Genomic DNA, 17,393 nt, shown 5'->3' with positions numbered 1-17,393 from the left:
CCTTTAAAAATGATTATCATATATTGCAATCTTTAAATAGGTATTTTGATTCTTTCTAAATAAATTCAAATTTATTCAGTCAAACCCACATTTGAAAATTCTATGTATTTTGTAATGACCCCTGAACAGAGAGACGCTGCCATTGAGCAGGCCTGTGGTATAGCAAACATGCTCCATTCAGGAGCTGTGAATATAGCTCTAGGTGAGTCCCTGAATCCATTCATGGTAGATTATGCTAAATAGTGAGATGTTGCTGGAGGTGTGGATGAGGACGTTTGTTGTTGTAATCCTTCTTTGCACCTTATTTTAAAGAATAAATGAAACATTTTTCTGGTTACCTTTCTAAAACTTTAAAATGGAGGGGAAGAATAGGGCAGGGCATTGTTATGTTCCTTCTGACCCTTCAGTGTTATACATTCAACATATAGACTGACAACCTAAATCAATGGTGGAACACTTACAAAAAAAAAAAAAAAAAAAAAAGTATCTGTTCAATGAAAATAAGAAGGTACAACCCAAGTTTTATACTCTGACTAGAGGGATTCCACTTCAAGGTCTGAAAGTAGGACTTTTACCTTAAAAAACAACAACAAACAAAAACTATCACACAGGATGAATAAGAAGATGCTTTAACAGTTTTGCGTGGATCCTGTTGTTGCTGAACTATGGCATGAGCCTTATAGATTATAAAATAGAAATAGTTGAAGCTAAAGTACAGAACTGATTTTTTTAAACTTTGTTTGCTGTTGAAGTCTGTGAAGTTTCAGTTATCTAAAATAAACAGACACAAATAGGAAAAAAATAAAATTCTGTGTTTTTGATGAATGCTAACCTTCTGATGTTGCCTTCTAAGCAAAGAACAGATACTTGGCTGAATGAAGTACTGCAAAGACTCACATGCACTTTGAAGAAAGACTTAAGTCACTGTCATATGATTTCCATTCTTTTTAGCTTTCTCTTAAATAGATGACAATATACCTACACAGAGTGATATTTCTGTTAATATAGTAAATGTATTTCCCAGACTGACATTCAGCTTAAATACGCCCGTATGTGATTTACTCCATAGGTACCTGATGAACACATTCTTGTCAGATTGGGTACAGATGCTAAACACTATGTCAAGGTCATTCCTAGTCATTTATTTTTCTTAGGGTAAAAGTGAAGTGATTTGAACTATCAAAAGACCTTTGAAATAATTTATCAATGTACTAGATAAACTCAGTTTCAGAATGATCAAGAAAAAACGTTAGCCCAGATAATGTGGCTGATTAACAGAGGCACGATTTCTAGCCCGAGGGCTGAATATGGACTTAGAGTAACTGTCTTTAAACTGAACTCACAGAATGCAAATGCGGCAAGTTCAAAAATAAAACACAAGAACAGAAATTTAAGTCCATTTTAAACCCCCCGGCTATAAATTGTACCACTGTTAATTAGCTGCATTATTTGGGCTAACGTTTTTTCTTGATCATTCTGAAACTGAGTTTATCTAATACATTGATAAATTATTTCAAAGGTCTTTTGATAGTTCAAATCACTTTACTTTTACCCTAAGAAATATAAATGACTAGGAGTACCTTCAGATAGTGTTTAGCATCTGTACCCAATCTGACAAGAATGTGTTCATCAGTTACCTATGGAGTAAATCACATGCAGGCATACTTAAGCTGAATGTCAGTCTGGAAAATACATTTACTACATTAACTAAAATATCACTCTATGTAGGTATTTTGTCATCTATTTAAGAAAAAGCTAAATGTTTTTCCTTGATCATTCTGAAACTGGGTTTATCTGATACGTTGATAAATTCCTGCAATTTGGAGGAGTCAGTTCAAGTCACCACGACCCAATATTTGCACTCTTTCAGTTAATGCAGACAAATGTGTTATTCCATCTGTAAAATCATATTAGTGCTCTCCTGTTAATGTCATATTTATGAAAGTATCATGAAAAATGCTAAACATGGAGATGGTCAGTAACTAGGAATCTCCACTTCAGGGAGCACAAATACATATCTCCCTCCATCCTAACAATGGGACGTATTTTGGCATACAAACATTAGAATTTCATGAAATTTCAACTCTTGATTTTTTCCCAAGCATCATAAGTTATGATTTAGACAATGTCTGACTGAAAGAATTCATTCATAATGTAGAAGCACATTAACATACATCTTGCACAAAATATGCCTCTAACTGAAACCGAAAGGCACAAAAACATATTTCACTCTTGGTGAAGAACTTGGTGAGGAAATACAACTGTGACTGTATACCCGGTTTTCCTGATAATACGCTGACATTCACAAACAGTAGATGGCACTGCAGTCTATAAACATTTTAAGCTGCATAAACTCCTTGATTTTCAAACATAGTACAATTCTGTCTACTGAAACTCCTTTTGGTTTCAGCCAAGTATTGTCACATATATTCGTTTATAACGTTTGTGATTATTTTTTGTTTGTGATTATTGTTTAAAGTCCTTTCTATTCAAGAAAAAGAAGGCAATTCCTATGTCAGAGTAACCAATGTGGTTGAAGAATAGGTATTAGCCAGAGAAGTCTGGATGGTCACATCAATCTAGCCTCAAAGAAGCTCCATGAACACAGAGGGATGCCAGGTGTCACACGGCTTTCCTGCACTCTAGTTCATTCTTGACAATCTGTATGCCTGTTCCAGGGACCTTTAAACTTCTAGAATTTTTTTATTAACATTTTAATTTTATTTTCTGGACATTTAAACTTTTAAGGATTTCTTTTTTGTTGTTGTTGTTGATGTTTTATAAAAATGGACATTTTATCAGCAACTTGCTATGTGAACTGTAATCAATAGCAATTTTTAAAATCGTGAAAAGACACAAAAGAATAATCTCATCTATCATCTCTTTCTGTGTGCAAAGCACTATACCAGGTGTCCTAAAACATTAACTATTCAATCATCAATATTTAGTGCCTATCCATTCTAAGATAAAAATTTCCATTCCTTTATATATATATATATATATATATATATATATATATATATATATATAAAACACTTTATCTTAAAGGATTTCTTATGATCTTTACTAAATACATTAAGAAGAATGCCAACCAGTGCCCTTTTGTGTACTGAGACTTGGAGTCATGTGTTAAAACAGGTAACATGAACTCTGACTTTACAATGTATTATAAATATAAATGCTCTAGGCTAGGAAAGGTTTTTCACATCCACTGTCAAAGATGGGAGCCCTTTATTCCTCAGAAATCATCCTTTTTTAGGTCATCAAAAAAGAGTACAGCTGCCACAGCTCATGATGCACTATCTTGATGAGCCCAGAGCACAGAAAAACCCTAAAAGAACTGCCATAGCACAGTGCTCATTCTCGGCATGGGAATGAATGAAATACTCTATTCTGCACATACCTGCCAGAGCAGGCCACTTTCCTCTTCTGTCAGATTTTAAAAGCTCCCAAAATGTTATACTCTCATTTGCAATGCACAGAACATGGAAGAAAGGCTGTTTCCAGTTCTCGGCCTTTCGACAGCTCTAAATCTCAGTACTCATAGTGGCATCTTACAAAATAATAAACAGTGTGCACGTGAGGGCAAAGCACATACTGAGCTAAGAGGTCACTGTAATTAGGATACGATCAAATACCATAGCAGAACATAAGCAAATTGTATCTGAATTCCATAATTAATATACATGCTGCAATAACGTTAAAAACTATGGCAGCCTATTCCAAACTGGCGAGAATGGTTTTGTACCAATAGTGGGTCTTTGTGTGTTTGAACTCCCACCACCTAAGGGCAAACTGGATAGGCATGCTAATGACCTATGATTATCAAATTAAAAACGAAAAACCCTAAAGGATGCCAGAGTGAACATCAGTGAAAGCCACATGAAGACCCACTCTCCTTTAACTTTTTACAAATAAACTATAAATTAGAAACACAAATCATCTTGAGTGTTTCATGGGCACTAACATCTAAATAAAGTAACATGTAGAAGACTAATCCTACAACTTTGTTCCTTCATAAATTTCTTGGCCAGCTCTTAGTTGATGGTGATGTTTACTTCCTCCTTCACAGCAGCGGGGTAAAAGGATGGCATAGAGGGACTGCTGCCCAAGGGTCGGTGTTGCTGGCCGTTCCACAACTCACAAAGCAATGCGACATCTGCTGTGCAGTGGGGTGTGGTGTACCCTCCCTCCTGCAGGCTCCAGGCTGTCGCTGTCATCATCTAGGCTCACCTCACAAAATTCTTTGGAGAGAAGGAGGTGGGGGATCTGAGCACAGTGCCAGCCTCCCCTTCTCCTGCCTGCCCACCCCGCCTGAGGGGTCTACTCACCATCCTTGTCAGTAGTACCAAGCTCCTGGGGGGCTGGGGCCCCTGGAGTGGACTCATGAGCAGGGTGTTGGACCTCGTGGTTGATTATAAGCTGCATCACTGGCCCCTGCAGCTCCAGCAGCTCCACCTGGAGATAGGGGTGCTCAGCTGCCACGCCGGTGCCAGCACCCATGCTCATGTCCACCCCCATCCCCCTCCCTCCCGCAGAGAGGTTGTACACCTTACCTTCATCCCCTCCTCGGCCCGGGACAGCATGCTAACATCATTCTTCTGGTGCTGGGTCTTGGCCACTGCCCTCTCAAGGTCATTTGGTTTGACGAACTTTCCTGCGGGAGGACAGGCTCAGAGGCTGGGGCCCCTCCACCACCCTGCAGCTCCACTGCCCTGCCCCGGCCTCCTGCTCACTTATCATGTCTCTCTCTCCAGAGAGCTGGATGAGTCTGAGTTCTAGTTTTTCCACCCGCTCCTTGAGGTCCGCATTCTCCTTCACAACGTCAATGAAGTCTCTCTGGAGCCAAAATAATGGGGTCACATCTCGGCAGTGATCTGCCCCACCCCCACCCTTCATGGCCCCTGCCAGGACTCACTTACCTGCAGCTTGTCGATGGCTTCCTGCAGGGCTCGCTGGGTCTCACCACACCCATGTTCGCTCCTAGTCCCTGTGGCCATGGCTGCTGCCTCTGGCTCCCTCAGGGCCGAGGCCACTGGGTGAGCCTGGGGCTGGCAACACACCTGTTGTTGCTGGAGCTGCTCACAGAGCCGTGCCTGCTCCTCCTGGGCACCAGCTCCAGAAGCATTCAGAAATGGCACCTGAAGGCAAGAGGGGAGCATTCTTGTAGGGGCATACACAGGACAGATTGGGCAGGGAGGTGGAGCATAGCCCCTTCCCATGGGGCCTCAGAGTGCACCTGTCAGTCACAAAGGTGTCCGACTACTGGCTCCCAGAAGGGGTTGGGGTCCAGAGGAATCAGAAGGTGGAGAAACCAAGAGCATAAGGGGGTCTGGGAGGGACCACAGAGGAAGGTGGCCTGCCCAGGCGCCTGGCCCCTGGTTCCGGCCTAAGAGACTGCCTCCCTTGCCTAGAACCCCATGCCTCCTTCCCCAGCTTGAAATCTCACATCCTTCCCTCCACCATTTAAACTGTAGGCCACAGACTGGTGGAAAAGCAGAGGGAGCCGACCACCATCTGCCAAGTGTGCCACATGCCTAATGCTTTCCACGCATCATCTCATTTAATCCTCAGTATCCACGCAAGGAAAACACTAACTTCCTTTGCAAGTTAAAGAAACAGAGACTTAGAGATACAAAGTAGTCGAATGGTGACCAGTGGAACCGAGGCCGGAATCCAGTTTGGATCTAAGGAGACTTTCGTTTTGTTTTGAGACAGAGTGTCACTCTGTGGCCCAGGCTGGAGAGTCGTGGTGCAAACTCAGCTCACCGCAACCTCCAGCTCCCGGGCTTAAGCCATGCTCACGCCTCAGCCCCCTGAGTAGCTGGGATTACTGGTGTGTGCCACCACGCCCAGCTTTGTTGTTGTGGTTGTTGCTATAATTTTAGTAGAGGTGAGCCTTTGCCACGTTGGCCAGGCTGGTCTCAAACTCCTGCCTCAGCCTCCCAAAGTGCTGGGATCACAGGTGTGAGCCTCTGCACCCAGCATAAAGAGCCTCTCACACCACTGTCTCTTGCCCTATGACTGGGGAGCTCCATGCCTCGAGCTGGGATGATGATGTCCAGACCTGGGAGGAGACCAGGGCTACCCGCCTCCAAAAGTCAGGGGGCAGGAAGCAAGAAACGGTCACAGGACTGCCCTGGAGGGTGTGGGGTCACCTGCCCCCAGGGTGGAGCTGCCTTTGGCCTTGTACCTCCCCTCCCCAGAGGCTGGTGCCTGCCTCCCAGCCCTCCTGGATGGGGCAGAGGTTACCATCTCCTGTTCGTCAAGCTTCTCCTGCAGTTCCTGTACTTCCTGCTCCAAATGCAGTGTGCTCCCGTTCTCATTCTTCTGGACAGAGAGAAGCAATCAGCGGCCACCCACTGCAGCTGGAGACCCCAGAACTTGGTATCTGCCTCCCATGGCACCAGGAAGGGTGGAGTCAGGTTAGAAAAATTGTCTCCTTTCTCCCACAGAAATCAGAGCAGGACTCTGACTCACAGATGCCTTTAGAAGACCCATTTCATACACTCCTCCATTTTACAGGTGGGAAAACAAAGGCCTGGAGGGCTGGGAATCAGGGCAGCCTTCGCAGGTGGGCAGCACACCAGCTCCTCCTCCTGCTCCTGGAGCCCCTCCTGCTCAAGAAGCCTCTCCTCCTGTTGTCTCAGCCTCACCTCCTGCTCCCAGAGCCTCATTTTCACCTCCTGCAGTCTCTCCTGTTCCTGTAGCTTGTCTCTCAGGTACTTGGTTTCAGTTTTTAGGTTTTTCTCCAAGTAAGAGGGCCCTGCTGGGTGCTTCAGGATTGGGGGTTCAGCTGAGAAAGGAAGCAGACAATAAGGCCTCTGGATTCTCAATAAAACAACAACAACAACAAAAAACTCTTCTGGGTGCACAGCTCCTCTGAAGCTCCCCAAACCTGCCATCACTGTTAATGATTCCTTGCACCCAAATGGTAGCCAGTCCTCTGAGCCACTTTCAGATAGAGAGGACTGTGGGTGGCTGACAATGGGAACCTTTCCCTCTTTGCTGATGGGGACACTGAAGCTCATGGAAATTACAAGACTTGCCATCTCCTGGCACAGACCTCTTTCCCTCTGCCTCAAAGCCCTTCCAGCCACCCGCCTCCCTGGGGCACTCTAAGCCACCTCCACAGCCCTCTGACTCCAGTCCTGCTCCGGGTCACGCCAGCCCCATCTTACCCAGATGGTTTTGTAGGTGGGCAAGGCTCCCCTTCAGCTCCTCGATTTTCATTATGTCCTGCCTTTTCTCCATTTTGAATATTTCCATCTGCCCAAAGCACAGGGGGAAAGGGCCCTGGAGAGAGGCGCTGGTGGCTGGACAGGCTACTATCTCCCTCTCCGCCCCCAGCTCCACAAAGCCCAGTCCTGTGACCACCCCTGGCTAGACTATTCTTTTTACAGATGCCCAGGAAGATCCAGTGAGCTATCTAAGGTGGGGGGCTGAAGGGTCAGCTCTCACTTCTCCTGCCATTTTCAGCAACTGCTGCTGCCACCACGTCCTCTCTGTTTTGAGTTGTTGAGCGTATGTGTCTCTTTCTAGCTGAGCTTTCTTAAGACACTCCGTCACCTGCAAGAATGGGCCTGGAAGTTAGGAAGGGCTGTCACGGGTCCTCACCTGCTCCTGGTCACCTGGGGTTATCTTCCTTCCACATCCCTCCCTCTGCAAAGTCTCACCTCTGCCACCTGTGCTTTGAGCAGTTCCTGCTCCTGTAGAAACTGCTGTAACTGCTGCTCAAGGACTGCTTCACAGTGGCTCAAGGGCTAGATGGTGGAGAGGGAGAAGCTTCAATCTGAAGAGCTTGGGCCATTCCACATGGTGCCCCTTAAAAGGGCTAGGGTATAGCTTAATACACAACTCGGTCAGTAAAGCTCAAGGCCCATGGTCTGGATTTTAAAAGAACTCAGTAAAGTTGGAAGGGACAGGCAAAGACATCAAATTTACTGCTGGCTCACAGAAGCCCAGAGAGTTCAGATCATATTCTATTGTTATTCCTGTTATTACTACTGCTGTTGGAACCTTTATCGAGTGGGTCACCAGGTAGAATGCTAACAATCCCATTTAACCTCACAACCACCATGTGAGGCAGTTACTACCATTACCTCTACTGTGTAGATGGAAAACATGGAGTATTAGAGGTTAGGTGGTTGCCTAAGATCACTTAGACAGAGCTGGGATTTGAACACCCAGGTCCATCTGATCCTCTAAGTCCATTTTATTTCCTGCTGGGGGTGGGGGCACAGACAGGAAGGGGGAAATGAATCTTTTGTTCACTTTTTGAAAGGATGATATATTCGCATAGTCCAAAACTCAGAAGATACAGAAGGGAAGTATCTCCCAGCCACCTGTGCTCTCTCCTGAGTTTTTCACAAATCCTTACAGACATGTTTTACATATATTATTATAGTACACACACACACACACACACAAATTTTCTCTTTACACAAATGTGTATACACACACACACACATTTTCTCTCTTTACACAAATTATAACATACTAAAGCTACTCTTCCGTACCTTCACTGTCCAAGTACCCAGTCCCCCACCTAGGACTTGGCCAAGGCCACAGCCAGGTAAGGCCAGGGTGGGCATTTGGCCTCTGAGCTCTGCGTCCAGTGCTGGCTCCCCATAGCACCCTTCAACTCACCCACAGCAGACCCAAGGTGAAACTGGAGCCCAGGATTGGCAGTGTGAAATCAGGGGACCCCACAGACTCTTACCAGTAAGTCGATGGTGTTATTCAGTTCACTGGTTGTGATGGAGCTCGAGTCCAGGGCTATTTGTAGTTGGTGTGCGCTCTGAGGCACATGCAGAGAGGAGGAGTTGGGGGAGGATTGGGGGAAAGGTAGGGAGAACAATCATTAGGGTTGGGGTGTGTGGGGTCTATCTCAGCTGGCAGAGGGGCACCCAGCCACCACTGTGGGAGGGGGCTGGAGGGCTGGCCTGCAGGGTCACTGTACCTCAGCTCAGGGCCTCTTACCTCTGGATCTTTCATGGAAGCACATTGTGCAGGGCCCTCCTTGTGACCACCTGCTGCTGACTACAAGAGACGAGAGTGCACACGATGTTCTGTCCCCCTCAGTGTCAAACCTCTGACTTCCTTTCCTCCCCATCAGCTGGCAGCATTTTCTGTTCTGCCTCTCTCGGACCCTTGGTCCCATGTAACTCCCTTGTGCCAGCTTCTCTCATGGTTCTTATCTCCCACCATCCCACCCTAGGGCCCTTTCAGTGACACTTTAAGGGACAGCCTGACAGCAAATGTCTGTTCTCACTGGGCTGGCTTCCCCTTGAGACTGGGGATGAAGAAAATCAAACAGCAAGGACCATTTCCTGGGTGTCCTGGGTGTTTACAGTGGGCCATGTACTAGGGATTAACAAAAAAACAAAAGCAATAACGAATCTCATTTCACCTTCACAAATGGAAGTCAGACAATACTACCTCTACTTTACAGATGTGAAAGGAGAGGCCCAAAAAGCTCCAGCAACTTTCCCTAGATCATATCCCTAGCAGACGGAGAGGCAGGATTCAAACCCAGAATTCCTAACCAGTAACCAGAAGTTCTTCCACAATCTTAAAAATTACCCTCTACTGCCCCTTGTGCCCCTTTTCCCCAGAAGCCTGGCCAGCCAAGACTCACATGGCATAGTGACTGGCCACCATCAGAAGCGGCTGTCTCATGACTATTGTTGTTTCTTTTCTTTTTTCTCACTCGTGTTGAAACACCAGGGCTGTTTCTTTGTTCAAATTCTTTTAACTGTGGGAAAAAAGAGCAGTAATGCCCGTGAGAGCTACAAACCCCTACTGTCACAACCTACTTTACAGGTTTTACAAAATACTGTTATAGACCATCTGATTTAATGCCACCAACTCTATAAGTGTTGTGACAATCACTTAGTGACTGAGAGGGATTGATATCATGGCAAAAAAAGAAAAAGAAAAAGTAATACTAGACCTTAAACTCATTCCTCTGACTCCAAACTCTGGGGTTTTGCCACGAAATCAGCAACTGCCAGAAACCAAAATCACAGGCAGAGGTAGAAAAGTCAACATGAAGTAGACAGGAAATGTACACCATGTGGTTTAGAGTCATATGGCCTCACATGTCTGTTAGTGTTAAGAAGAGCACCAGCACCTCTCACACTTTTATATCAATGTGTCCTCATGGCAGAAGGCAGCCTTTCTGTTAAATCTGGGAATTCATCAGAAAGAGGACAACCCAAGTCTCATTTCAGAGAGAAGTTTGGTATACTAGAAACCTATGTGACTGTCATCCCTAAGTGCATTAATGTTTTTGCTGTCTCAAGAGACTCAAGGGAAACTGATGCTTCAGAAAGATGTCCCATGTTTATCCCTTGGCATTCAAAGTAGCCTAAGTTGACATGATATAAGGAAGATTCAAGCTGTCAAGTTCAATTTCCCAAGATCTGTTCCACAGAAGATGAGCAGATCTCACTCCAGAGGCCACTGACTGAAGGGCAGTCGGGTCCCAGAACCATGAAGAATTTGAATATGAGGTGGAGAACTCAGAAAGAAACATGAAAGTCTCTTTAGAGAGTAGAAGCCTGAGAGAAAACCAAACCAAACCCATTCTCCCATACCACCCAGAGACACTGTCAACGTTTTGAGCTCACGGGGGAAGTGTAGGCTTTCCACACTGTCAATGTCTATGTTAAGGGAGTCAGGCAGCCTGAAACCTCTTGCTCCTAGGTCCCATAGTCCCCATTCCCCTTCCAGTTGGAAATCTGTGCTGGGACCAGAGGAGCCAGAAGTGGGATGAGAATGCTTAGGGGACTGCGTCCTATAATCAAGGACTGGTCTTGTAGCAGTACTGATGGTTTTTATGGGCACTGTGACATCACTACATTCCACTCCTCCTGGGGGAGGGGACCACATCAAGGAGATACCTGAGTCACTGTTCCATGATGGGGGAGAGGCATGCAGTGCTGGGACCCAGGTCCTTGGAGATGCCAGCCCAAAGAGCACAGGGAGGTCAAGCTTGGGGTAGCAGGAGGGGAGGGCAGAGTCTGCAGCAGGGAGCCCAGGAGTCTCCAGCCCAAAGTCACCCAGAAATAACTGATGAGGCAGGGGCTGGGGGACCCAGGTCCTTAGAGACATGAGCCCACAGAGCCAAGGGAGGTCAGGCGTGGTACAGGAAAAGGTGAGGCCCAAATAGGGGGCGGGGAGCCTCAGCGGTTGCACATCCAATATCACCCTGGGGTGATTGGCAAGGGCAGGGGCTGGGTTCCTTGCTGAAGGGGTGGGGTTAACTGACAAAACATTGGTAGGGGGAGCCCAGAGGCACCGGGGTTGGGGGCCCACCCAGTCTGGTGTGTCTCAGAAGTCTTATGGACTCTGGCAGTGGTCTTGCCATCGGAGGGGATCTGTGTGCGTGTTACCTTCTTCCTAGCCGAGGCTAATTTCATCTTGCGAATTTCTTCTGACATCGCCATGGTGGGTGGGGAAGAAAGATCCGGTTGGGGAGGGAGATGGGGTTTGGGAGGGAGGTGGGGTTGGGGAGGGGGATCGGGTTGGGGCCACAACAGCACAATTCAAGGGAGCACTGGTAAGCAGCTCCTCTCCCCTACCAGGCAGCTGTGTTGACTGAGCCAGAGGAGGCTTAACCAGGGCACCAATAGAATGTAGAATAGGGGCGTGGCCTTCATGCTCCAAGCCCATTGGTCATGGGAAAGATGAAAGGGAAAGGAGGCGTGGCCAGGCAGCTCCAGAGAGAACCGTGGCATCCCAAGGAAAGTGTCACCTGTAACTCCTGTCCCCTCCCACTCTTAGAGGGGAGGAGCCACCAACTCCGGGAGAGGGGAGGGCCCGGCTTTTGCTTTTAAACTTTTCAATCTACCAGGGCATGCAGCCCAATGTTTGGGAAGGTGACTGTATGGGGAGATGACAGTGTGAAAAACTATCCTGCCTAGGCCAAGGTCTCATGGAGCCCAGGGTTCCCTAGGGCCAGGAGAGCACTGGAGCACACCCTGACACCCATTGGAAACCTGAAATCCACACCTGCAGGAAATCAGGAACGGGATTCAGACAGGCACAGGTGGGCGCCAAGCAGATCTCCTGCCTGACCTTCCTCTCCTGCCTCCCACAAGCAGAGGAGAAGTGACAGCCGCCCATCAGCCCATTGGCTAGATTGAAGCCACTGAATCTGAATCCCAACAGGTATGTGTAACCCCTGACTGTCCCAGGCAGGGCCCAAGGCAGTCATGGCTCTGGTGAGGACCTGGTAGTCAGATGTGAGGTCCCCAAGTGGCTCTATAATCCTTTTAATGAGAATAATTAATGAAATGGGCAAGACCATCATGCTCAGCCAAGAACCTGTGAGGCCCAGACAGAAGTCAGTTTAGTTCCAGGCCTGGCCCTGGAAGGATGGTGAACCGGGGGCAGCCACAGTGAAGGGGAACGGATAGCCATGGGCTGCGTGGCCAAGGCTGTCAGCTCCTGCAGCACCTGCAGAACGTCTGCCCAGGCCTGGCTCTGCACTCACACTTCTGCCTGGAGCCACAGGTGCCTGGACAGTGGCCTGAAGTACAGATGGTGGTAGGAAAAGCCCTTGTGGCCATATGTAGGCACGTAGGCATGAGACAGCGGGAAATCATGCCCCAAAGAGTCCATACAGGCCAAGAATTCAAACAGATGTAACACCATTGTCCTGTGTCACATCAATTAAGTCAGAGCCTATCCTGACCCTGAAGCTGCAGCTCAGTCTAGTTGAGACTCATAAAGAAATGTCAGTGCAGGGCAGGGGGCCCGGCCCAGCCTGCGACGTCCAGCAAAGCTGTGTGCTGGACAAGAATCTCTGAAGATGAGTCTAGGACAAGGACAGCTGTGCCTGGGCAGGGAGTAGGAGGAAATGCGCAGGGGCAGGAGGCCTGAGGACCTTTAACTAGGTGGGATGCCAGGTCAGCACGTGCAGAAGAGAAGATGACATGGCAGCAGCTACCTGAGGCCAGGCTATAAACCTAGGGGCCACCTTGTCTAGCCTAAACCATGCTGCTTGCCCAGTCACCATCCTTAAAATGCCAGAGGCAGAGCTGGGAGGGCCCCCAGACCCCTCTTCACTCCCGCACCAAGCAGTTTCTCATCCTTCACGAGAAGGAAAGTGAAGCCTTCTATGGGTCAGACTGCCAGGTTCTCTGTCACCAGGTGGAAGGGGTGGGGGAAGCTGCAGCTGGGTGAGGAAGAACCCAGGTACCAGAGCTAGAAGGCACTGGGGAAAGCCTTGAACAGGGCCAGGACCTGAGCTCTGCCTGGCTATGGTGACTCTGAGCCAGGCAACACTATGGTAGTCTCAGTCTGTCACTCTGTCTCATGGGGAATGTTGGCATTATTACCTTTGGTGTCAAAGTCGGTAATCCAGGGAGACCAGAGTTCCCAGTAGGGACCAAGACCAAAGGATGGAGGGGTCTGGCCTGTCCCAGAAGGTCAGGCTGGACGAGGAGCTGTGTGAAGCCCAGGCAGCTGAGGCCCTTGCCCTTCAGGTTACAGGCATCTGGGTCCTTGTCTAGATCCTCATATGACATCCAGAGACCAACCCTAGGGACAATTCCTCCCAGCTGGTAGCAGTGAGTCAATCCTGGTACTCACCCCACCAAAAGCTCTGAAATGAGGCCTGTGGGTGAGGGTAAGACTCTTCAGGAAACCTTTCTCAATGGCAAGGAAGGTTTGAGCTGTGCCTTAGAAAAGCCAGAGGGGTAGGTGACAGGCTCCCTCACAAAGCCTGCCAGAGAACACAGGAGGGACACAAGTATAGTGGTGGGAATGTTCTGCAAGACAGCATGCAGCCTCCCACTCACCAATGGGACCGAGTGAGGTCAGGTCCACAGGCCAGCTGCTGGATTCCACACACGGGTGCACTTCATTTCTTGTTTTAGAGACAGGGTCTTGATCTGTTGCCCGGGCTGGAGTGCAGTCGTGCTATCATAGCTCACCACATCCTTGACCTCCTGGGTTCATGCGGTCCTCCCACCTCAGCCTCCTAAGTAGCTGGGACTACGGGCACATGCCACCATGTCTAATTTTATTTTTTGTAGAGACAGGGTCTTGCTATGTTGTGCAGCCTGGTCTCAAGTGATCTTTCCATCTCAGCCTCCCAAGACACTGGGATACAGGGACAAGCCAGTGCTCCTGGTTCTGCTGCTGCATTTTGGCTGCCTTGGTGCACAGGAGGCATGAGCTGGGGGCAGAATCTGCTCCTGGACCTTTCCCAGGCCTGCACCCAGACTGACCCCTGGGCTGCAGGAGGCAGGTGTGGAGAGAACGCAATGAGCAGAGCAGGCTAGCCAGTGATGGAGACCCAGGCTGGGACTAGGAGACGGGGCTCCAACCCGCAGCCTAGTGGCCTTGCCAACCCCTTGAAATAAATAAATAAATGACCTAGTCTCAGGTATTCCTCTGGAGCAATGCAAGATGGACTGATACAGCCTCCACGCTTGGTGTCCACTGGACCTGACCACTCGGAAAAGGGATGCTCTTGACTCTGCCATTAACATCCAGACTACGACAGTTGTTCCACTGCTCTGCCTCAGTTTACCCCCTCAGCTGAGCAGAGTAGGGATAATTGCTTCTCATGTGGGCCACAGGACAAAACAAAGACCTGAGTCCCACAGGAAGGTAGGTGGGCCATGTCCAAGTGAAGGCAGACCTGGGGAAGTATTTTATGTCCTCAGGGTGGCAGAGGAACATGGAGAAGATGCCTCCTTTGTGGGCAAAGAAGAAGGGAAGATAAGCAGAGCAGTGCTGAACACCTGCTTCACCCCGACCTCCCCCACCCCACACCGGGCCCATTCCCACATAGTCCCGACTCAGGAGGCACTGTTCTCCTTAGGGTCGGCAGGACTTCCCAGCTGAGCTGACAGTCCAGATTCATCAGGGGCAGCACATAGTGTAGGTGATGTGCTGGATGGAAGTGGAGTGGGGACACGGGAGCCGTGGTGTCAGGTCTGGGGCTGCCAACATGGTACCTACCCTGGCCATGGGCAGACCACACTGCTCCTCCCTGCCAGATGTGACCTCTAATTCTAAGGCATCTGAGTTCCAGGCCAGGACTGGAGCCACACTCCCCTTGGGGACAAGGGACACAATCCACACAGACTTCACCTGTGCTTTGGGCAAAGACAGCTGCACAAATGAACAGGAGGGGCCCTGCTGGAGTAGGAATGGGCCTGGACTACTCAGACCTGCTTCTGTGACAGGTGGGTCCCAGCCTCCAGTCAGACTGAGAAGAAAGCTCACTCAGCCAGGGTGTGGGGGGCGTGGCCTGAGGCTCCCTGGAGTCTGTAGCCCCTCCCACCCAAGTGAGCTCCAGAAAAAAAAGATGCAGAAACAGCTGGTCTGGGTGGCTCACACCTTTAAGCCAGCACTTTGGGAGGCTGAGGTGGGCAGATCACGAGGTCACGGATTCGAGACCAGCTTGACCAACAAGGTGAAACCCCGTCTCTACTTAAAAATACAAAAATTAGCCAGGCCTGGTGGCATGCACCTGTAATCCCAGCTACTTGTGAGGCTGACGCAGGAGAATTGCTTGAACCTGGGAGGCAGAGTTTGTGGTGAGCCGACAGCACGCCATTGCCCTCCAGCCTGGGTGACAGAGTGAGACTCTGCCTCAAAAATATAAAAAAGATAATAACAACAAAAAAGATGCAGAAACAGCAGGTGCTTCTCCCAGCTGCCCGCTGCTTCCTGGTGTGGCCTCAGGGACCCCGGATGAGGCAAGATGGGGCTGCCAGCAGCTGGAGGCAGGGGAAAGCTGGGTCCCCAGAATGGATGCCCAGCAGGGACATGCAGGTGTGGGGAGTGCTGGGTCCTCAGGGCTGAGCCTCTTCTGTCCAGGGGGCATTGGTGACATGCCTGATGCTGAGCTCAGCCCAAGGAGTCAGAGCCTGGTGGCAAGTAGCCTCTCTGCTTGCGAAGACACTCCTGGGGTCGTTACCCCTCTGCCCAGGTTCAAGCATCCAGGCTGTGGAAGGGCCAGCATTCAGAAAGAAGGGAACTGTGGGTGTGGCTTCCCTGGCAGTCAGAGGCCTTGGGAACTGTGGGTGTGGGTTTCCTGGCAGTCAGGGGCCTTGGTGGACACAGCCCCCTTCTCACTCCACAGCAATGCTGTGAGAAGGAATTGTAGGGTTTTGGGGTGTGGATACTCCCCACTCCACCCTTCGGACACTGTGTTAATTAAGTGCTGACTTTGGTCTGGCCTCCCCACATGCTCCTCGGGGCCTGCTGGGTCCCCATTCCCAACCTCAGGAGTCCTTCTCTCCTGGGCCTCAGCCCATGCAATACCCTTTGCACTGGAGACCTCCTGAGGCCCCGACCTGGGACCCAGCCAGTAGACAGGAGGCCTGGGACCCTCAGGAGTCTTTGTGGGAGGGGTGGGGGCTACATGGAGCCCACAGAGAACTCTTAGGGGTGTAGGAGTGACCTTTCTCCTGCCAGTAGGAGGTGGAGAGCCCAGGATACACTCCCTCAAGGGAGGCTGCTCCTCCATTCAAAACAGTTGCCAAAATGTAAGTGCCTCCTTCCCTGACCCATACTGAGGCAACCAGGTTCTCAGACAGGGCATGCGCCCAGGAAGCAGGCTCAGGTCATCCTGGAGAAGCAGCTCTGTTGATCCTCCCTGCCAAGCTCCAACCTCACTCAGCACTCAGGCCAGGGTCCCGGAGAAGAGCCCACCACCGCAGCACCACCCCTGCCTTAGGCAGTGGGAAAGGAGCAGCTCTGTGTCTCCGTTCCCACTTTCACCTTCCAGGGACCTCGGGATGGCCAATGGGAAAGACCAGGAAGAGCTCGATTCTGCCCAATTGTGGCCGGCATCTGGATGCTCGAAGAGAGCTGGATTGGGCCTCTGCGAGTGTTCTTCCACCTCCCACCTTCCCTACCTGAGGCTCAGGGCTCTCCAGATGCTATAACCCAACCAGGGGCAGCCCAAAGTCTCCAGTGGAGGGGAAGGTGAACAGATCGGTCTCTACCCTCTTTCCCCTACCCGCCCTGAGCATGACTCTGGTGCCTGGGCCCACAGCCAGCTCGGCTTTGAGGCTGCAGCGGCACCCGACCTGGCAGGCTTTCGGGTGTCCCCAAGCCCCTCCCGGCAGCGCTGAGACACACGTGCATCCAGCAGGCTGACACACAGGCCGCCGCCACGCATGCAAACCCGTGCCTGCACGTCCGTACATGGCCCACGTCTGCACACACGCCATTCCAGAACCGCACTCTTCCCTCGCTTGGGCCCCAGCATACATGTGCACTCAGGAAAGCCCATGCACCCAACCATCCCCACACCACTGCCCACAGACCGGCGGGAGGTCCCGGAGCAGGGGCAGCCTGGCCGCAGGGTCCGGGCAGCCTCCGCCTCAGGACGATCCCAGCAGCCTGGGCTGAGGCTG

At 49.8% G+C, this 17,393-nt stretch overlaps 1 pseudogene; it reads left to right on the top strand.

Annotated features, from left to right (window-relative positions):
- The first annotated feature begins 7,767 nt into the window (after window positions 1-7,767).
- Window positions 7,768-17,108, top strand: LOC120363144 (uncharacterized; annotated as a pseudogene).
- Window positions 17,109-17,393: the final 285 nt, after the last annotated feature.

Source organism: Saimiri boliviensis, chromosome 11 (assembly GCF_048565385.1).
Source record: "Saimiri boliviensis isolate mSaiBol1 chromosome 11, mSaiBol1.pri, whole genome shotgun sequence".
NCBI classification, from domain to species: Eukaryota; Metazoa; Chordata; class Mammalia; order Primates; family Cebidae; genus Saimiri; species Saimiri boliviensis.
Note: the sequence above shows the minus strand (reverse complement) of the source record. Positions and strands in the feature narration are given on the sequence as shown.